Here is a 21,678-nt window from a genome sequence, read left to right as displayed (position 1 = left end):
CAGAGTCTACACTTGGAGTTGATTGTCACTGCTTACTTTTCATTTTTGGTTTGTACACTTATCCATCTTATCTACCCATGGGACTATCCGAGGTAGAGCGTTCTCCTGCAAACAGTGACTAGTTGCTTATCTTGTATGCCCATGAGACCATCCATTGTAGAGCATTCTCTCGCAGATAGTAACTAGTTACTTATCCTAACTACCCATGGGATTATCTGTTGTAGAGCGTTCTCCTGTAGTCAATAGCTGAGGAGCTAGATAGCTACCTCATTCTGTCCACCCATGGGATCATCCGTGGTAGAGCATTCTCCCGCGGGTAGTGGTTGGTTACTTACCCAGATTGCCCACGGGACCATTCATGGTAGAGCGTTCTCCTACAGTTAGTGGCTGAGGAGCTAGAATGCTACCTCATCCTGCCCACTCATGGGACCATCCGTGGTAGAGCGTTCTGCCACGGACAGTGACTATTTATATACCTTGACTGCCCATGAGACCTATTCATGATATCATATTGTTACACTAGTCATGACTTGTTATATGCTTGCTATATGTCGATCATTAATTTGTTTATGTCGGTTTGGATGTACTGTATGTACTCCATTTTTATTTGTTATACCGGGTTGAGAAGGTTAGTGGGGTTTTATGTTGTTGGTTAGACTTTTGGTTAGCAGATAATTATATTGGTGCTCTTACTCTTATGGTAAGTATTTTACCTGAGATTATATTTCCTTTGATTTCTTTATATATATAGTATCATGCATTATATTCTTATACTCATTGAGTATTTTGTACTCACTACCCCTTGATTTCCCTTTATTTATAGGTTAGAGGTAGAGGATGTGTTGTGTCGCTTAAAAATCCTGCATGTCAGTCCCATGTCACATCCAAGGATGATTTTCTAATTTTATTTTTTGCTTTATTTATGTTTTGAATTTGTAGACTTGGAATTGTATTGATTCGATTTGGACTTGAAGTTTATCCATGTGGCTTCTTGTATTTACTTTGAAGTTGTTGTGTCAAGCCAGGCCAGCTCGTAGTCAGTTATTTTGGTTTATATGTTTTACCTTATGTCTTCTGCTATGTTTGATTCTAGCCAAGTGGGTTGTGTATTATTATCTTGCATGGTTATGTTTTTATTCCAGCTGTGTGGGCTGTAGACACTATACTTATACTTTCTTATGGCATTGTATTCAGGTTCTATATATTGTCATAAGGGGAGAGATTCTCTCCTTTTGTTGGGCAGACACTCCTTTGGGGTGTAACAGTAATCCTTCAACACCACATCCCTAATTCACGATTTGATTAACGACCGAACGTGAGACTTAATCATTTTTCTATAGAGAAGAAAAGAGTAAACAAAGCGGCAATTAAGAATAATAAGCTGACACGGAAGAGAATATTCCATCAACAAGAACACAATACAAAGATAGTCTAATTAATCAAACCCAGGAAAGGTAACTTCTAGTTTCTCTCCTACAATTCTTTCATGATCCAAAAAATTCATCAGGTGGATCAATCGTTAGGCGTCCTTCCTCGCAGGGGTTCCAGAGTGCTCCTCTAACTCCAGGGACTAGAGTATAGCTGAACTACATTCTGAACAGAAATAGGTCGCTCACCCTGTCTTCAAACATTTGTTTGACTCACCCTTGTAGACCTACAAGGAAGACGCTAGCTCAGATTTGGTTCTTTATAATTCAGCTTGTAGGGAGATTAGCTCGATCGCTCATAGGTCCAACTCCTGCTATTGCTACAGTGTTGCTATATCCTTTGCCTTTGCCTCCCTAGTCATGCGGGAGATCGCAGAAACATGTGTCATTTTTAGGTCAAATAGTTTTGTAGTCCTTTGCGCTAAGTCCATATAGGCTTTTTTCTTCATGGCAAGCTCAACTCGGACTTTAGACTAGGTAGCAAATAGACATGCCTCGAGTTCCTTCTGGTTTGAGTGATGGAGATTTAGGGCTTGCAATGCCTCCACTAAGGATTCCTCCTTCTCAGCGAGTAGTTGAGTTCGGTGTTTCGCATTAGGGCCCGGATGAGATTTTGACTCTACTACATTGAGGGATTCACCGAAAGATAAGGAAGAAACACAACAAGGATAAAGGAGAGGCACGTGTTAGGAGTCAGGGGCAAGGCCCCTTTTTAAAAGAATGATCACAATGGTCAAATATCTACATTTTTTTGTTATATGTAATTTGTTCAATTAATTTATATAGTAGACAACATGGTGTATGGTGTCACACACAGAAGATCATGTTGTCGGTTCTTTATAAATTATAAACAGTTGCTCGCGACTAAGATGGAAAGGAACAAACCGTTGAAGTAGTCGTAATGTAATTAAGTATTAGTTTATCTTAACTAATAAATTACACTGATACACTCCAAGTGTATTGAGTAGTGTTGGTTGCTACTCGGAAAACCTAGAGGTTCCACTGTACAAAAATTTTGTACAAAGGTCTGAACCTTTTCCTAGCTACCATGTGTTCTTTTAAATTAAATTTTGGATCGCCTGCGGAACTTAACACGTTTGATCCAAAACTTAATCTATTCGTTCTTTTAGGTTTTGACTTGGGTCTCCTGCGGAACTTAACACGTTCGACCCAAATCACCTTAAGTTATTAATTCCATTAAATATTAATTTCCATAATTGGTTCCCAGTACTGATGTGGCGAGGCACATGGCCTTCTTGGATATGGGAGCAACCACCACCGACTAGACAAAACCTTTTATGGAAAGCTAATATTTAATTTCCTAAAATAACTTTTGGTTAACCGAAAAGAACAATCAAATCACAAGGGAAAAAAAAACAAAAGAACACAACATCGAAAAACATATTCGAAATACTAGAATCGCATGCCTCTTGTATTTGGTATTATTTCCAAAAATAACTAGTATGATGCGGAAAGAAAAATTACTAGTTATACATTTTAGAAAGACCTCTTGATCTTCTACCATATTCCTCTTCTAACCTCGGACGTTGTGTGGGCAACGATCTTCCGAGATGAGAAACCACCAAAGCACCTTCTTTTCCTTTCTTCAAATTTCGGCCAAGCACAAAGCTTCCAAAAGATGAAAATCTTTTCCACCAACCAAGCTCCAAGGGATGTAAGCTTTCTCTCCTTCTTCCTCAAGCTAGATCCGGCCACCAATTAAAACTCCATGAGCATGAAGAGGTTCGGCCACAAAGAGAAGAAGAAGAGAAGAAGAAAGGGCCGGCCACACCACCAAGGAAAAGAGGGAGAAAAATAGAATAGAGTCCTTCACCTTGAAGCCTCCTCTACCCCTCTTTTATAATCCTTGGTCTTGGCAAATAAGGAAAATTTAATAAAAACTTCCTTAATTCTTTTGCCATTGAAAAGGAAAATTTATTTAATTAAAAATAATTGTTCTTTTCAATTTGTAATGGCCGGCCACACCAAGAAATCTCCAAGCAAATAAAATTTTAAACACCAATTAAAACTTCCTTATTTGCTTCCGGAAATTTATAAAAATTTCTCAATAATTTTTATCCCTTCATGATTGGTTTATAAAAAGGAAATTTAATAAATTAAAATCTTTCTTTTAAACATGTGGATAAAAAGAAAGTTATCTCTATAAATTAAAATATCTTTTAATCTACAAATAAGGAAAGATATCAAATCTTTTCTTAATCTTTTGTAGAAACTTATAAAAGAGAATATTTAATTTTAAACTCTCTTTTAAATCATGAACATGATTAAAAAGGAAAGTTTTCTTAAAATTTAAAATCCTCCTTTAATCAATAAATAAGGAAAGATTTCAAATTTTAAACTCTCTTTTAAACATGTAGATGATTTACAAATAAGGAAAGTTTTTACCAAAAATTAAAATCATCCTTTTAAACTACAAATGAGGAAAGAGATTAATCTCTTCTCTTAATCTTTTGTAGAAAGCTATAAAAGGAAATTTTTTATTTTTAAACTCTCTTTAAAATCATGATATCCACATAAAAATAATTTTAATAAAATCCTTTTAATATTCTAGTGGCGACCCACCTAAGCTTGGGACCCAAGCTTTGGCTACATACTCATCCACTTGATCTTGGCCGACCCTAGCTTGGGTTCCAAGCTAGCTTGGCGACCCATTGGATGGGTAAGAAGGTGGGTATCGGTGGGTATAAATCTCTATATACTAGAGGCTACGATAGGGAGAGAGAAGGAATTGGTTTTGGTCTCCCGATGAAATTAGGCATCCCGTGTTCGAACACACAACTTAATTTCATCAATAATAATTCATTCCACTAAAGAACTATTATTGAACTCACACCAATCCCAAATTACATTTTGGGCCTTCTTATTATGAGTGTGTTAGTCTCCTGTGTTTAAAGATAATGTCCACTAATTAAGTAAGTTCCGACAACTCACTTAATTAATATCTAGCTCCAAGAGTAGTACCACTCAACTTCATCGTCATGTCGGACTAAGTCCACCTGCAGGGTTTAACATGACAATCTTTATGAGCTCCTCTTGGGGACATTCTCAACCTAGATTACTAGGACACAGTTTCCTTCTATAATCAACAACACACACTATAAGTGATATCATTTTCCAACTTATCGGGCTTATTGATTCATCGAACTAAATCTCACCCATTGATAAATTAAAGAAATAAATATCAAATATATGTGCTTGTTATTATATTAGGATTAAGAGTACACACTTCCATAATAACTGAGGTCTTTGTCCCTTTATAAAGTCAGTATAAAAGAAACGACCTCTAATGGTCCTACTCAATACACTCTTAGTGTACTAGTGTAATTATATAGTTAAGATAAACTAAGACCTAATTACACTACTACCTTCTAATGGTTTGTTCATTTCCATCATGGTCGTGAGCTACTGTTTATAATTTATAAGGTACTGATAACATGATCTTCTGTGTGTGACACCACACACCATGTTATCTACAATATAAATTAATTGAACAACTACATTTATCACAAATGTAGACATTTGACCAATGTGATTCTTATTTCTAGATAAATGTTTATACCAAAAGCTAGGCTTTTAGTATACACTCTAACAAGTAGGACCATTTTAGGTAAGTTCTTTTTGTACTAACTTTATAAAAGAACTAGACCTTAGTTATTATGGAAGTGTGTGCTCTTAATCTTAATATGATAACAAACACATATATGTAGTATTTATTTCTTTGACTTATCAATGGGTGAGATTTAACTCGATAAGGCAATAAGGCCGATAAGTTGGGAAATGATATTACTTATAGTGTGTGTTGTTGATTATAGAAGGAATATGTGTCCTAGTTATCTAGGTTGAGAATGTCCCCAAGAGGAGCTCATAAGGATTGTCATGTTAAACCCTGCAGGTGGACTTAGTCATGCATGACAGGTTGAGTGGTACTACGGAGCTAGATATTAATTAAGTGAGTTGTCTGCAGTTAATTGCAGTGGGCATCGATATCTTAAAACACGGGAGATTAACACACTCATGATAAGAAGGAGCCCATAATGTAATTCGGGATTGGTGCGGTAGTGCGATAATAACTCTCTAGTGGAATGAGTTATTATCGATGAACTTGAGTTGTGTGTTCGGGGTGAACACGGGATACTCAAGCTCATCAGAAGGCCAAAATCAATTTCTCCTCTAGGTCCCTGTCGTAGCCTCATTAAAGTCTCAAATCCATCCAAAGAAAGACCCATCTTGGCGTCCAAGAAGGGGACCGGTCCATTGCTTGGTGACCAAGCAATGGCCGACCATCATATCCTCTTAAGGGGGCCGACCCCTTGCTTGGTGCCCAAGCTAGAGGGGGTCGACCACAATAATTCAAACAAGGAGGGGTGTTTTTGAATTTTTAAAATCTTCTCTTTGTAGAAAACTACAAGTTTTAAAAGAGAGATTTTAAATTTAAAAACTTTCCTTATTTGAATTAGGCCACATGTTTTAAAAGAAAGTTTAAAAGTTTTAAAACTTTCCTTTTTTAACCATCCTCATGGTTTAGAAAAAAAAAGGAAGAGAAGTTTTAAAAATTTAAATTTTCTATCACCATATTAAAAAAAGAAATTTTATAAGAGAAGTTTTAAATTTTAAAACATGGTTTTAATTTTTAAAACTTTCCTTTTTAAACTCCTACTTTAGGAAATTAAAAGAGAGCTTGTAAAATTTTATAAGAGGATTTTTTCTTGTAAAATTTTATAAAAAAAATATATATTTCCTTCCATATAAGGGCCGGCCACCCTTGCTTGGTGCCCAAGCAAGGGGTCGACCAATAGGATTAATTCATCATCCAATCAAATATATGATTGGTGATTGATTCAATCAAGAGGAAAGAAAAGGAAAAATTAAAAGGGAAAATGAAAAACATGAGGAAGATTTTAATTTTTTGTAAAAAATTTTTCCTTATTTGCCTTGGGCAAGTATTATAAAAGAAGGGGAGGAGAAGCTTCATGAATTAATGTTTTTTTTTCTCTCTTCTCTCTAGTCTCCTCCTTAGGGCCGACCCCTAGCTCTTTATCATGCTAGGGCCGGCCACATATTGCTTGTGGTTCCTTTAAGTGGCCGGATACAAGAAGGAGGAGAAGGAGAAGAAGAAGAAGGAGGAGGAGGAGGCATCTAATTCTAGTCTCTTGCTTGTGCTCTCTCATGATGGCCGGATCTCTCCCCTTCCCTTTCCCTTGCTCTCTTTGGTTCCTAAATTGGTGGTGGTGGCCGGATTTTAGAGGAGGAAGACGAAAGCTCTTTGGGTGGTTTTCATCTTGGAGGACCGTCACCCACACGACGTCCAAGGTGAGGCGAGGAATACGGCAGAAGATCTCGAGGTCATTAACATACAAAGAGAAGGTATAACTAGCAATTTTCTTTCGCATCATACTAGTTATTTTTCTTTGTATGAATTCCAAACACAAGAGGCATTAGATCTAGTTTTTCGAATTTATTTTTTTGAGTTTGTGTTTTCTTTGTTTTCGAATTTGTGATTCGATTGTTCTTTTTGGTTAACCTAGAGTTATTTAAGGAAATTAAATATTAGCTTTCCTTAAAAGGCTTTGTCTAGGCGGTGGTGATTGCTCCCATATCCAAGAAGGTCATGTGCCTCGCCATGCAATCCTGGAAGCCAATTTTGGAAATTAATATTTAATGGAATTAATAACATAGGTGGATTTGAATCAATAGTGTTAAGTTCCGCTTGCGATTCAAATCTAAACCATTAAGAACAGATAAGTTAAATTTGGAATCAATGATGTTAAGTTCTGTCTGTGATTCCTAATTTAACTTCTAAAGAACACAATAGGTTATTTAAGGAAAGGTTCGACACTTGTACAAAATTTTTGTACAGTGGAACCGGTACGTTTTCCTAGGACTAACCAACACATACTAGGTCGCCGACCTGAAAGGATCGAGGAATCACTCGCCGGCTGTAGCTTTGCCTCATTCTTTGCCGATAGGCTGTCAGCTGAGGGGGGGGGAGAATAACGCTCGTGGCTATTTCGTTTCGAAATCATAAACTACGAGTAATTAAATGCAGCAGAAATAAAAGAGAAAACAAGAACATACACAAACACAGGATGTTTACTTGGTTCGGAGCCTGTGGCGACTCCTACTCCAAGGCCCGTGATCGTTGATCGCTTTCTGTGGGCAACAACTATAAGCTCGGTAAAAGGTTATAAATGAATTACAATCAATGCAGTAATTAAAAAACAATTATACCGATGACAGAATAGTTATTTCGGATCTCCGGGTCGTCGGGAACTTGTAGCAGCACTTCAGGGCGTTTTTGAAGCAGCACGTTGTAGCTTGATCACTTAGAAATTGTTCTACTGAGCTGCTGCCTCGACCCCTCTTTTATGCTATGCTGGAGGCGACTCCATGCCTGTCCGAGGCGCCTCCAAGCCCCGAGTCCGCCGCGGTGATAAGCGTTGATCCAGTCGCGCCTTATCCCTTTGAAGGCGCCTCCAAGCTGCTCCAAGGCGCCTCCAACGCTTGGTCCAAGGCGCCTCCAGCGACGTCCAAGGCACCTCTAAGTCTTCTGCGCAGACTTCTGCTGGCTCGCACCCGAGGCGCCTCCAAGGCCCATGGAGGCGCCTCAGGCACTGTTCATCCGTGGCCAAAGTTACTTCTTTGTTCCTACAAAATATGTTAGTCCCAAACACATACCCTGCAAAAAAAAAGTTAGCACAGAAACGATATAACAAATGATAGTCGACAGTCATCGGACTGTCCGGGTCTGACTTCAGATTTCCAACCGAAAACCCTAGGTCTACCCGACGCCTACTGTTCCCTCTACGGGGAACGCGTCCTCACCTACTCCACTCAGGAGATTTATTTGTTGCCAGTGCGATCCTCCAGATTGACTGGACTTTTGCTTAGCGTTCAAAGCTTCCGGACTTTCTGTTGGACTCCCGCTTCCTGGCCCGTCCAGTCTTCCACCTGGTTCACGACACCAGGACTTTCCACCTAGGGTTACCATCCCCTAGGACTTTTGCCTGAAGCTCTCGACCCGCCAAGACTTTCCGCATAGGGTTACCACCCCCTAGGGTTTTCCACCTGCCTAATCGCAGCTAGGACTTTGCCTAAGTACACTTAGAACTTTTGCTACAAGCTCATTCAAACTGTTAGATCACAAGACAACTTAACTTTGAACCTTTTGTCATTATTAAAACTTGGGTTTGATCGTCTAATGCTTCTCGCACCAACAATCTCTCCCTTTTTTATTATGGCAACTCAAATTCAAAGTTAAGTAAAACAAAATGCATAAATAAACATAAGCATGCTTTTAAATAAGAAGTTTAAGCACAAAAGTAAGCATACTTAAGTTAACAAGTTAAGTACAAGCTAAAGAAATTTTAAACTTTATAAAAGTTAAGGTAAATTTAAAATTTTCAAAGTTAAGGCTCCCCCTTAATAAGAGAACTCTTATCCTTAATTTAAATTTTTTGTCCTACTCTCCCCCTTTGTCATATATCAAAAAACTTTATAGGAAAAATTTAGTAAAAATGTTGAAGCCCAAAAATAACATTTAAAACACCTGGCTTTTAAAACTTTGTAGGGAAAACTTTGTAGGAAAAACTTAGTAAAATTTTGCTAAGTGAAATAGTTTAAGTGCAAAACAACTCTGTTTAGCCAAAATTTTGAAAACTTAAGCTTTTAAAGACTTTATTTAAAGATTTTTCATTAAACTTAAAAGTCTTTTAAAAAGGGATTTTCTTAAGTACGAAAATTGAATTAAGTTTGGGAAAAACTTTTAAAGAAAACACTTAGCTTTAAAGAAAGGATATTTGGCTAATTTAAAGAAATTTTCAAACACCTAGCTTTTTATAATTAATTTTCATTGTAAAACTCTTATCTAAATGTCTAAAAAGATAATTTTCTTTCAACTAAGTTTAAAGAGCTAGTAAAAAGATTACTTTGAAAAATAACTTTAGCCAATTTTGAAACTTAGTTGAAATCTTTGGGGAAAAATAAATTTTCAAACTCTATTAGATAGATTCGAAAAGCTTTGTTGGTAAATATTTTCTTAATTTTGAACAAGCTTTTTGAACAATAATTTGGAAAGAGAAAAAAAATAAACTTCACTAAATTTTCAAAAGACTTTGAAAAGTATATAAAAAAAATATTAAGAAAGTCTAAGACTATTTTTAAAAAATATTTAAATGAATAATGAATTCTAAAATACTTAACGGCCAAGGAAGAGCAATAAATTTAAACCTTAATGTCCAAGCATGAGTCGAGTTAAATTGATTGCAAGTTAACTAAGTTCTTTTAGTAAGGTATCAGAGCCCTAATGTGCAAGTTGAGTAACCCTAAAAATCAAACACTTAATTTCTTGGCCACATGTCTAACCATCTAGCTACTAGCTGATTGCCTAGAGGACAACAGCTTTCACTTGGTTAGTCAAGTTAAGTCAATAAATCCAGTTAGATTTGACTAGGGCTGGATGACTTGACTTGATTACTGTAAATTAGGTATTTAATGCCCAGACTCATATTGATGCACAGATATAAGCATTCTTGAGTTCAGGCTGTACCCTATGCATCTCACACCATTCTAAGTTTTTCAAGCACAATCAAGGTAAGCCTAGGTGTTTGTGAGATGCTCTAGCTGAATTCTAGGGGAACATGATTTCTAAGGTAGAGCCTAGGCTAAATCTAGATTTTAAAAAAAAACTAAGAAAACTGGGATTTTGAAAACATTATTTTTCCTAGTTTTTTTTAATAATTAAAAAAAACATTTTTGAAGAACAATAAGAATTTTAAAGTGAAGATTATAGGAAATTTGTTTGAAAATTAATATCTATTCTACCCAATACATACCAAGAATAATAATATCAAAAGACTGGTAATCAGAAATGAGCAGAGTAACATAAGTATCACTAGACTAGGAACTGAAAGAGTTTGTGTCCAGAATCCAAGATACAATGCGTAGCATCAAAGAGAAGGGTCATCAGCTGGAGGGTCGTCAGCTGGAGGTGGTACAAGGGGTTGCTCGGGTGCTGGCTGTCCCTGGCGACGTATCTCCCCCCGGAGAGAAGCAAATCTGGCAACTATCTCGGATTGCAGGGATCGGAGGAAGCGATCGCTATCTAGAACAACCCGTCGCGTCTAAATGGACTGAATCTCAAGCCGAGCGAGTCTGTCCTCAATGAAAGGTGGTGCCGAAGTTGAAGGTCCGACTGATGTGGAGGGCACGACAGAGGTGGAAGGATCTGCGAAAAACTCCTCGGAATTGGTTTTGTTAGCATTGTGTTTTCTGTTTCAGCTGCTTACTCGATAACGATTTTCGAAGATCGCTATTCACCCCCCCCCCTAGCGAACTTTATGATCCAACAGAAGGTTTCTTGGTCTTTCACAGTCGATATATATAGATAGAGTGCTAAAACGGTTTAGCATGTCTGAATCCAAGAAAGATTTCATACTGATGAGGCATGGAATTCAACTTTTGAAGTCTATATGCCTACACAGAAGAGAAGAAGATTTTCATGGATAAGATACATTATGCGTCCGTAATAGGATCTATCATGTATGTTATGTCATGTACAAGACCCGATGTATCATATGCTCTGAGTATTACGAGTAGATACCAGTTTGATCTAGGAATGGATCATTGGGTGGCTGTCAAGATGATCTTTAAGTACTTAAGAAAAACTAAGGATATGTTCTTAGTTTATGGAGATGGTGATATGATCATACGCGGATATACAGATGCTAGTTTCCAGACAAACAAGGATGACTCCAAGTCCCAGTCGAGATTCATATTCATATTAAATGGAGGCGCAGTTAGTTGGAAAATTTTCAAGCAAGGCACTGTTACATATTTTACCTGTGAGCCGGAATACATTGCAGTAAAGGAAGCGGTTTGGATCAAGAAGTTCGTTACTGAACTTGGAGTGGTTCTATCCATTCTTGAAGCATTACCTGTTTACTACAACAACACTGGAGCCATTACGCAAGTAAAGGAACCGAGGTCTCATCAATGATCAAAACATGTGCTTCACCGTTATCATCTGATTAGGGAGATCGTTAGTAGAAAAGAAATACAACTCGAGAAAATTCTCACTGAAAGGAATCTAGCGAATCCTTTGACAAAGGCTCTACCACAAAGCAAGTTTGAGAGTCATGTCTGTGCTTACGATTTAGGACACCATGGTGATTGCCTTTAGGCCAAGTAGGAGTGTTAGAATTTGAGGGATGTCCTAAGGCAATCACCTTATGATTTTTTCTATTTATTTGATAAGTATATATTCACTATTTAAGTACATATTATATGTTTGATTGTCTTAAACTCATTTACTAAATGTCCATAATATAATTCATAGCATGAGAGAATTTGATTGGATCACAACTATTGATTATCTCTACATGTACAATTATGAATATATTGAAATTTCCCTAGTCGTCGAACTGATGCATTCTGACATCATTAATTCGGTAAGACTAACACAAGTTATACTCCTTAGTTCAGCCAAGCAGCTATTTTCTCACTGGCTGGTGACATTAGGATATCGAGAGTTAAACATGGATGCTAGTTATGGTAACTAGTTTATTGGAGTGACTCGCTGTAAGACTTCATATGGTTCTCTACATATATATAGATATATCTGTGAAGTTCTTACTGCAACACGAGTACAAGTTTCCTTCGACTTGAGGTATACAAGTTATCTTAGTCATGGAGACTTATACTTTAACATCTTAAGCAAGCATCTCATTGAGGTGTGGACCCAGGATGATTAGGTATAAGTTGAAGTGTCTGAAGGTGTTTGGATATCCCACAGAGAATTCATCGCTCCTTGCGAGGAGATGTATACCCTATGACCACTCATTAGGATTATTACTCAAAGTCTTTGGCCAAAGTATCACATGTTAAGAGTGTGAGACTCTTGTACACATGTACGAGTAATTTGAATCCGGAGAACGAGGAAGTATTACTTGGGTTAGGTGTGACATAGTCATCCTAGTGGTGATAAGACACATAGACCATGTCCTGAACCAAGTGAGTATAAGATGAGTGAAAGGAACGAGGCATAACTCACTGTAGCTGTTGAAGGGTTTATAATTAATTCTAAGATCAATTATGATTTTTTGACTAATTAAGGATCATGATGTACTACTAGGTGTCACTCATGATCATTCTATAATTAAGTGGTTAATTATGAACGGCCAAGATAAACCAAGAACGTATTGGGTCACACACAATAACGAGTCTCTAAAAGACGTAAAAATAAGTTAAAGAATAAGATTCTTAGATCAAGAGATAAATGTTTGGTTGGACTATAGATAAGACAAATATAGAAATATTTGTCACAATTGAAGCGCGGATGAGCCACATCTCTTATGGAAGAGTTGCACTATATTTGGTTTAATCATGAATTAGTCATAAACCAACTTGGTTTAGTTGTGAACCAAACCAAGGGGTTAATGGGCTAGTTTTTGGTTAAGGGATAGTGGGTTGGATTTGGGCTTTCTAATCCAAGTCATTAATGAGGGCTATATATTGATATGGTTGAGAGAAAATTATACGCACAAGATCATTAATTGGCTTATAAGCTTTTTGGAAAACCATAACCTAATTGCTCTTTTTCTCTCCCTCTCCCCTCTCTTCCTGCTGCCAACAACAAGAGGAAACCCCTCTTGTTGTCGTGACCACCGCAAGGGAGAAAACTCTCCCTTGTGTGCTTCCCTTCTTCCTCTTGATCCCTCTTCTTCGCTCGTGGCTAGTAACTTTCGAAGGAGAAGCTTGTACTCAAGGAGTTGTCCTGAGGAGCTCAGTGTGGATATGAATAAAGGTGAGGTTCGACAACATCACTACGATTGATGCCCTTCTCATTACAGGTCATTCGTAAGGTACATCTTGCGTAAATTTACTTTTCATAAAAACTTAATTATGCGATAATGTTTAGCATGTTATTTCCTTATATGCGTGAGGTGCATGTGATATAATAATTTAAAAATTATTATTATTTTATTTTCTACTGCGCATGTTTACGAAACGAGTTTTAGTACACACCGCATCGGTTATATCCCAACAGTTAGAAGAACGGACTTACTAGAATAAGGTAAAATATGAAGGTAATTATTTTATTACATGAGTGCATATGATCGGAATAATTGTCAATCGGTATGCCATATATAGAGGAAGCACATTACAAAAATCTAAACATTTTTTTTAAATAAATAAGTTAAAAAAGAGATAATCTGGCGACGCCCAAACTCAAACCAGAGACCTTCAATATGTTAGACTGACATGATAACCAACTACACCATGACACCATATTAAAAAAAATGAAAATGTGAATTAAGAATCTAAATTATAAAATATAAATTTATATTAATTATTTTAAAATTTTAATTATTAAAATAAATTTACCCCGTGATTTACCTTCCTTGATATAACCTGGAGATAAGCTGTGAGGAATACCTGAAATGAACGTAATCACTTTTTACAATAATTAGAGAAACACCTCACCTTGTACACATGGAGCCATTTCCAAATTGACCGTTGAAAGGACAAAAATATGGTCATGAAGAGATAGTAAAAATACACTCTTAATAACCTTTCCACTAACATTGTGATGATTCAAGACTTATTTACGTCTTCGCGGGATGTCTAATTGGTTAAAAGAACGAACTTACTAGAATAAGGTAAAGGATGAAGGTAATTAATTTTACTACAAGAGTGCATATGATTGGAATAATTGTCAGCTGAGTGTTTAAGACTGTGAAAGGTATGCAATATATAGAGGAAGCACATTCCAAAATCAAGACATTTTAAAAAAAAATAATAGTAAAAAAAGAGATAAACTAGCGTTGCCCGGACTCAAACCAGAGACCTTCAATGTGTTAGAGTGACATGATAACCAACTACACCATGACACAATATTATAGAGAATGAAAAAATTAGAATTAAGAATCTAAAATATAAAATATAAATTTATATTAATTGTTTTTAAAAGTTTAATAATTAATATAACTTTATCCCGTGATTTACCTTCCTTGATATAACTTGCAGACAAGCTATGAGAATACTTGAAATGAATGTAATCACTTTTTACGAAAATTAGGGCAACATCTCACCTTGTACGCATAGAGCCTTTTGCAAATTGACCATTGAAATGACAAGAATATGGTCATGAAGAGATATCAAGAATGCACTCCTATTAAATACTTTCCCACTAATGCGAAGATGTCTAATTGGTTAAAATAATGAACTTAATAGAATAAGGTAAAGGATGAATTTAGACGGAAGCATATTCCAAAAATCTAAACATTTAAAAAAAAAAGTTAAAAAAGAGATAATCTGGCGTCGCCCGGATTCGAACCGGACACCTTCAGTGTGTTAGACTGACGTGATAACAAATTACACCACGACACCATATTAAATAGAATGAAAAATGAGAATGAAGAATCTAAAAATATAAAATATAAATTTATATTAATTATTTTAAAATTTTAATTATTAAAATAAATTTACCCCGTGATTTACCTTGATTGATATAACCTAAAGACAAGCTGTGAGGAATACCTGAAATGAACGTAATCACTTTTTACAATAATTAAAGAAACACCTCACCTTGTACACATGGAGCCATTTGCAAAATGACCGTTGAAAGGACAAAAATATGGTCATGAAGAGATAGTAAAAATGCACTCCTATTAATTACCTTTCCACTAACATTGTGACGATTCATGACTTAATTACGTCTTCGCGGGATGTCTAATTGGTTAAAAAAATGAACTTACTAGAATATGGTAAAGGATGAAGGTAATTAATTTTACAACAAGAGTGCATATGATGGGAATAATTGTCAACCGAGTGTTTAAGACTGTGAAAGGTATGCCAGATATAGAGGAAGCACATTCCAAAATCTAAACATTGTTTTTCAAAAAAAAAAAAATAGTAAAAAAAGAGATAAACTAGCGTCACCCGGACTCAAACTAGAGACCTTAAGTGTGTTAGAGTGACATGATAACCAACTACACCATGACACAATATTATAGAGATTGAAAAAATTACAATTAAGAATCTAAAATATAAAATATAAATTTATATTAATTGTTTTTAAAAGTTTAATAATTAATATAATTTATCCCGTGATTTACCTTCCTTGATATAACTTGCAGACAAGCTGTGAGAATACTTGAAATGAATGTAATCACTTTTTACGAAAATTCTGGCAGCATCTCACCTTGTACGCATAGAGCCTTTTGCAAATTGACCATTGAAATGACAAGAATATGGTCATGAAGAGATATCAAGAATGCACTCCTATTAAATACCATCCAACTAATATTGTGATGATTCGTGACTTATTTACGTCTTCGCGAGATGTCTAATTGGTTAAAAGAATGAACTTACTAGAATAAGGTAAAGGATGAAGGTAGACGGAAGCACATTCCAAAAATCTAAACATTTTTTTAAAAAAAAAATAAAAGTAAAAAAAAGAGATAATATGGCGTCGCCCGGACTCGAACCGGAGACCTTCAGTGTGTTAGACTGACGTGATAACCAACTACACCACGACACCATATAAAATAGAATGAAAAATGAGAATTAAAAATATAAAATATAAAATATAAATTTATATTAATTATTTTAAAATTTTAATTATTAAAATAAATTTATCCCGTGATTTACCTAGCTTGATATAACCTATAGACAAGCTGTGAGAAATACCTGAAATAAACGTAATCACTTTTTACGATAATTAGAGAAACACCTCACCTTGTACACATGGAGCCATTTGCAAATTGACCGTTGAAAGAACAAAAATATGGTCATGAAGACATAGTAAAAATGCACTCCTATTAATTACCTTTCCACTAACATTGTGATGATTCATGACTTATTTACGTCTTCGCGGGATGTCTAATTGGTTAAAAGAACGAACTTACTAGAATATGGTAAATGATGAAGGTAATTAACTTTACTACAAGAGTGCAAATGATTGGAATAATTGTCAGTCGAGTGTTTAAGACTGTGAAAGGTATGCCATATATAGAGGAAGCACATTCCAAAATCAAAACATTTTTTTAAAAAAAATAAGAGTAAAAAAAGAGATAAAAAATAGCGTCGCAAGGACTCAAACAAGAGACCTTCAGTGTGTTAGAGTGACATGATAACCAACTACACCATGACACAATATTATAGAGATTGAAAAAATTACAATTAAGAATTTAAAATATAAAATATAAATTTATATTAATTGTTTTTAAAATTTTAATAATTAATAAAACTCTATCCCGTGATTTACCTTCCTTGATATAACTTGCAGACAAGCTGTGAGAATACTTGAAATGAATGTAATCACTTTTTACGAAAATTATGGCAACATCTCACCTTGTACACATAGAGCCTTTTGCAAATTGACCATTGAAATGACAAGAATATGGTCATGAAGAGATATCAAGAATGCACTCCTATTAAATACCATCCCACTAATATTGTGATGATTCATGACTTATTTACGTCTTCGTAGAATAAGGTAAAGGATGAAGTTAGACTGAAGTATATTCCAAAAATCTAAACATTTTTTTTTAAAAAAATAAATTTTAAATGAGATAATATGGCGGCGCCACCCGGACCAGAGACCTTTAGTGTGTTAGACTGACGTGATAACCAACTACACCATGACTCCATATAAAATAGAATGAAAAATGAGAATTAAGAATCTAAAATATAAAATATAAATTTATATTAATTATTTTAAAATTTTATTTATTTAAATAAATTTACCCCGTGATTTACTTTGCTTGATATAACCTAGAGACAAGCTGTGAGGAATACCTTAAATGAACGTAATCACTTTTTACGATAATTAGAGAAACACCTCACCTTGTACATGGAGCCATTTACAAATTGGCCGTTGAAAGGACAAAAATATGGTCATGAAGAGATAGTAAAAATGCACTCCTATTAATTACCTTTCCACTAACATTATGATGATTCATGACTTATTTACGTCTTCGAGGGATGTCTAATTGGTTAAACGAACGAACTTACTAGAATAAGGTAAAGGATGAAGGTAATTAATTTTACTACAAGAGTGCATATGATTGGAATAAGTGTCAGCTGAGTGTTTAAGACTGTGAAAGGTATGCCATATATAGAGAAAGCACATTCCAAAATCTAAACATTTTTAAAAAAAAATAATAGTAAAAAAAGAGATAAACTAGCGTCGCCTAGACTCAAACCAGAGACCTTCAGTGTGTTAGAGTGACATGATAGCCAACTACACCATGACACAATATTATAGAGAATGAAAAAATTAGAATTAAGAATCTAAAATATAAAATATAAATTTATATTAATTGTTTTTAAAAGTTTAATAATTAATATAACTTTTTCCTATGATTTACTTTCTTTGATATAACTTGTAGACAAGCTCTGAGAATACTTGAAATGAATGTAATCACTTTTTATGAAAATTAGGGCAACATCTCACCTTGTACGCATAGAGCCTATTGCAAATTGACCATTGAAATGACAAGAATATGGTCATGAAGAGATATCAAGAATGCACTCCTATTAAATACATTCCCACTAATATTGTGATGATTTGTGACATATTTACGTCATCGCAAGATGTCTAATTGGTTAAAATAATGAACTTAATAGAATAAGGTAAAGGATGAAGTTAGAGGGAAGCATATTCCAAAAATCTAAACATTTTTTTAAAAAAAAATAATTTAAAAAAGAGATAATCTGGCGTCGCCCAAACTCGAACCAGAGACCTTCAGTGTGTTAGACTGACGTGATAACCAACTACACCACGACACCATATTAAATAAAATGAAGAATCTAAAATATAAAATATATATTTATATTAATTTTTTATAAATTTTAATTATTAAAATAAATTTACCCCGTGATTTACCTTGCTTGATATAACCTAAAGACAAGCTATGAGGAATACCTGAAATGAACGTAATCACTTTTTACGATAATTAAAGAAACACCTCACCTTGTACACATGGAGTCATTTGCAAATTGACCGTTGAAAGGACAAAAATATGGTCATGAAGACATAGTAAAAATGCACTCCTATTAATTACCTTTCCTCAAACATTGTGATGATTCATGACTTATTTACGTCTTCGCGGGATGTCTAATTGGTTAAAAGAATGAACTTACTAGAATATGGTAAAGGATGAAGGTAATTAATTTTACTACAAGAGTGCATATGATTGGAATAATTGTCAGCCGAGTGTTTAAGACTGTGAAAGGTATGCCATATATAGAGGAAGCACATTCCAAAATCTAAACACTTTTTTTAAAAAAAATAATAGTAAAAAAAGAGATAAACTATCGTCGCCCGGACTCAAACCAAAGACCTTCAGTTTGTTAGAGTGACATGATAACCAACTACACCATGACACAATATTATAGAGAATGAAAAAATTACAATTAAGAATCTAAAATATAAAATATAAATTTATATTAATTGTTTTTAAAAGTTTAATAATTAATATAACTTTTTCCTGTGATTTACCTTCCTTGATATAACTTGCAGACAAGCTGTGAGAATACTTGAAATGAATGCTGATCCGGTGGTAAGAACGGGGGACCTCCTTTTTTTGGGGAAGTCAACGCCACGGGGAGGTCAAAGTATCCGACGTCCGACCGGAGAAGCGGAGACCGGTCGACCGGGACTAGGGGTTCGGGCGCTCGTTGAGCAGAGGCATATGGCGGCGGACCCTCATGGGCGGAGGTCAAAGACACGTGGAGGTCAACCCCAAGTTCACGCCCGAGCGGAGCATGGGCGAGCGGAGGATGCGGGCGAGCGGAAGATGGAGCCTGACGCGGAAGGATGCATGGCCGAGCGGAAGCATCTGCGGGCGAGCTGAGCTTGTGGGGCGAGCGGAAGGATCTTGGGCGGCGGAGATCGGGCAGACGAAGACAACCAGCCATAGAAGGTTTAAGCCTTCATGGTGAAAGGTCACTGGCGAAATGGATAGCCGCTCGGTAAACCTCGCTGTCGTTGTTGTGGAACCTCTCGGTAGCACCGGTGGACGTATGCAAGCGGGCTGCCGCTGTGTGAGGCAGGAAGAGACAAGGAGACAGAAACGCCAGAGGGAACATCTCACAGCAATGAGTATGTTCGCGGCGAATATCGCGAGATCTTACAGCGGAGATTCCGGCGTCGCCGAGGACATGCAGGTATAGCGGTATGGGTCGAGTGCTACGGCGGACACATCACAAAGGGTATGGGTTGAATGCGTATGCACCTGGGTGGGCGTCACGGAGCTCTTTCACGCTCTATATAAAGCCTAAGTCGGGCGTGGAACACCTCCGGAGCCACTTTTTCCACGCGCACTTGCTTGCTTGCACGCTTTGCCCGAGTGTGCGCTGGCGAACCCCTTCCCGCCCGCAGATAGTTCGGGAGAGTTCGGCCGGCCGGAACCAATGTACGCACGTGACGTGCCCAGTGTGTTCGTCCGAGGCTGGACAAGATCCCGCTAGCGGCGTTACCCGGGGGCACTGCGGCGATGGAAGCAATGTGCCAGGAGGCCCGTGATGCCAAGATCCGTGAAGTCGAGCGCTAGCTAAGCAATCTGGTGGCCTAAATCAAGCGAAACGACTCACTCGGCCGGTAACACGTAGGAATCGGAGGCAATCCAACAAACAACCAATGAGGCTATCGGCCGCGATGCCAATCCCAAACAATGATTTTCAACGAGCAATGTACGCATGTCGGATCGGCCTAATCCGGTCTTGGAGATCTCCGTCTATCCGGCGGGGCACGCATTCCCCAATCACATAGGGCAAATATAAATGATTGCAGGTCGTCCTTGATCAACCATGAGGTGCAGGCAATCATTCGAGAGCAAGTATGTTTTAACTATGTCTTCGCCTACGTTATTTGCATTAGGCGAATGTGAAGCTCAAAATCCAAGTGGAGAATTCATTGGCTTGCAGCCCAAATGAAGTCTGTAATCTGGTTACTTGATGAACTTGTGCAGATTATCCCTAGGTTGTCTCGACCAATGTTTTGTGTTCTATGCCTATGGGCGACCGAGGGTGTCCTGTCCTTGTAATAGGAAACGATACGTCGAAGCCGGATAACCGTCGAGCCAGGCACGTAGTTGCCGCATCTAAACCCTCCTCAGTGAGACTCCGGCTCGACGCCTGGGCTCAGGCGTCCGAAGAAGAAGATGATGCCGAAAGGATTCGTCGTGCATTAGGCCCCTCTATATATGACGAGAGTCATCATAGATCGGAGCGGAGCATCCCAACTAGCAATATCGCGCCGAGCGGTAGGCTCCGACTAAGTCGCCAAGCTAGCGACTTTAAATATCCGGAGATCCGCGTAAGTTCATCGAGGAGACCATATTGGCGTCAGGCATATAGCGTCCGGGCGGAGACCGCCCCACATTAAAAATATCGAGGAGTGGACGGTGGATGGTCTATAGAGTTAAACGCCGGACGAAGAGTCGAAGCGCTCCGACTCGGCATTAAATATCGAGATGATGTGCATAAGTTTATAAATCGTCCAGGCGGAAGGCGGTGAGCTCCGGCGTTAAATATCGAGCAGGCGGTGTCTATAAGCGTCCGGCGGAAGACCGTCGAGCTCGGCGTTAAATATCCGAAGATGAGCGGCGTTGCCGGCCCCAGCGGAAGACCTCGACGTTAAATATAGAACTATAAGCGTCCGGCGGAAGCAGCTCCGGCATTAAGCGCGTTAAAGAGAGGCGCAGGCGGAAGCGAAGACCGACTCGAGGCGAGAGGCGGCGGCGTCTATAAGCGTCCGTGGAAGCAAAATCGAACTCAGCGTTAAATATCGAGAGGCAAACCGGCGCGAGGAGCGGAAGACCGTCGAGCTCCGGCGTTAAATGTCGAGAGGCAGGCGGCGTCCTGCGGAAGACCGTCGAGCTCCGCGAAATATCGAGGCAGCGGCGTCGTCATCAGTGAGCAAAGTCGCTCGTTAAAGGCAGGCCGATAAGCATCGGAGCGGAAGACCCGAGATCAAGCGTTAAATATCGAGAGCGAGCGTCGGCGTCTATAAATCATCGTTGACGGAAGACCGTCGAGCTCGGCGTTAAATATCGAGACGGGCCGGCGTTAAATATCGAGGCGAGGCGTCGAGACCGTTAAATATCGAGGAAGACCGGCGTCTATAAGAAAGCTCCGACGTTAAATATCGAGAGGCAGGCGTGCTATAAAGCGTCACGTCAGACCGCGCGTTAAATATCGAGGCGTCTATAAGCGGAAGAACCGT

The 21,678-nt window shown here is 37.6% G+C and overlaps 3 non-coding genes and 1 pseudogene across 3 annotated transcripts; all 4 read right to left on the bottom strand.

Annotated features, from left to right (window-relative positions):
* Positions 1-21,678, bottom strand: part of LOC122025571 — a 55,415-nt pseudogene that overhangs the window by 11,477 nt on the left and 22,260 nt on the right.
* TRNAV-AAC lies at positions 14,761-14,834 on the bottom strand. The gene has a single exon. It is a non-coding gene; the product is annotated as a tRNA-Val (tRNA).
* TRNAV-AAC lies at positions 15,914-15,987 on the bottom strand. The gene has a single exon. It is a non-coding gene; the product is annotated as a tRNA-Val (tRNA).
* TRNAV-AAC lies at positions 18,166-18,239 on the bottom strand. Its single transcript has one exon. It is a non-coding gene; the product is annotated as a tRNA-Val (tRNA).

Source organism: Zingiber officinale, chromosome 1B (genome assembly GCF_018446385.1).
Source record: "Zingiber officinale cultivar Zhangliang chromosome 1B, Zo_v1.1, whole genome shotgun sequence".
Classification (NCBI taxonomy): domain Eukaryota; kingdom Viridiplantae; phylum Streptophyta; class Magnoliopsida; order Zingiberales; family Zingiberaceae; genus Zingiber; species Zingiber officinale.
The sequence above is the reverse complement of the archived record's forward strand: the minus strand, read 5'-3'. Positions and strand labels throughout refer to the sequence as shown.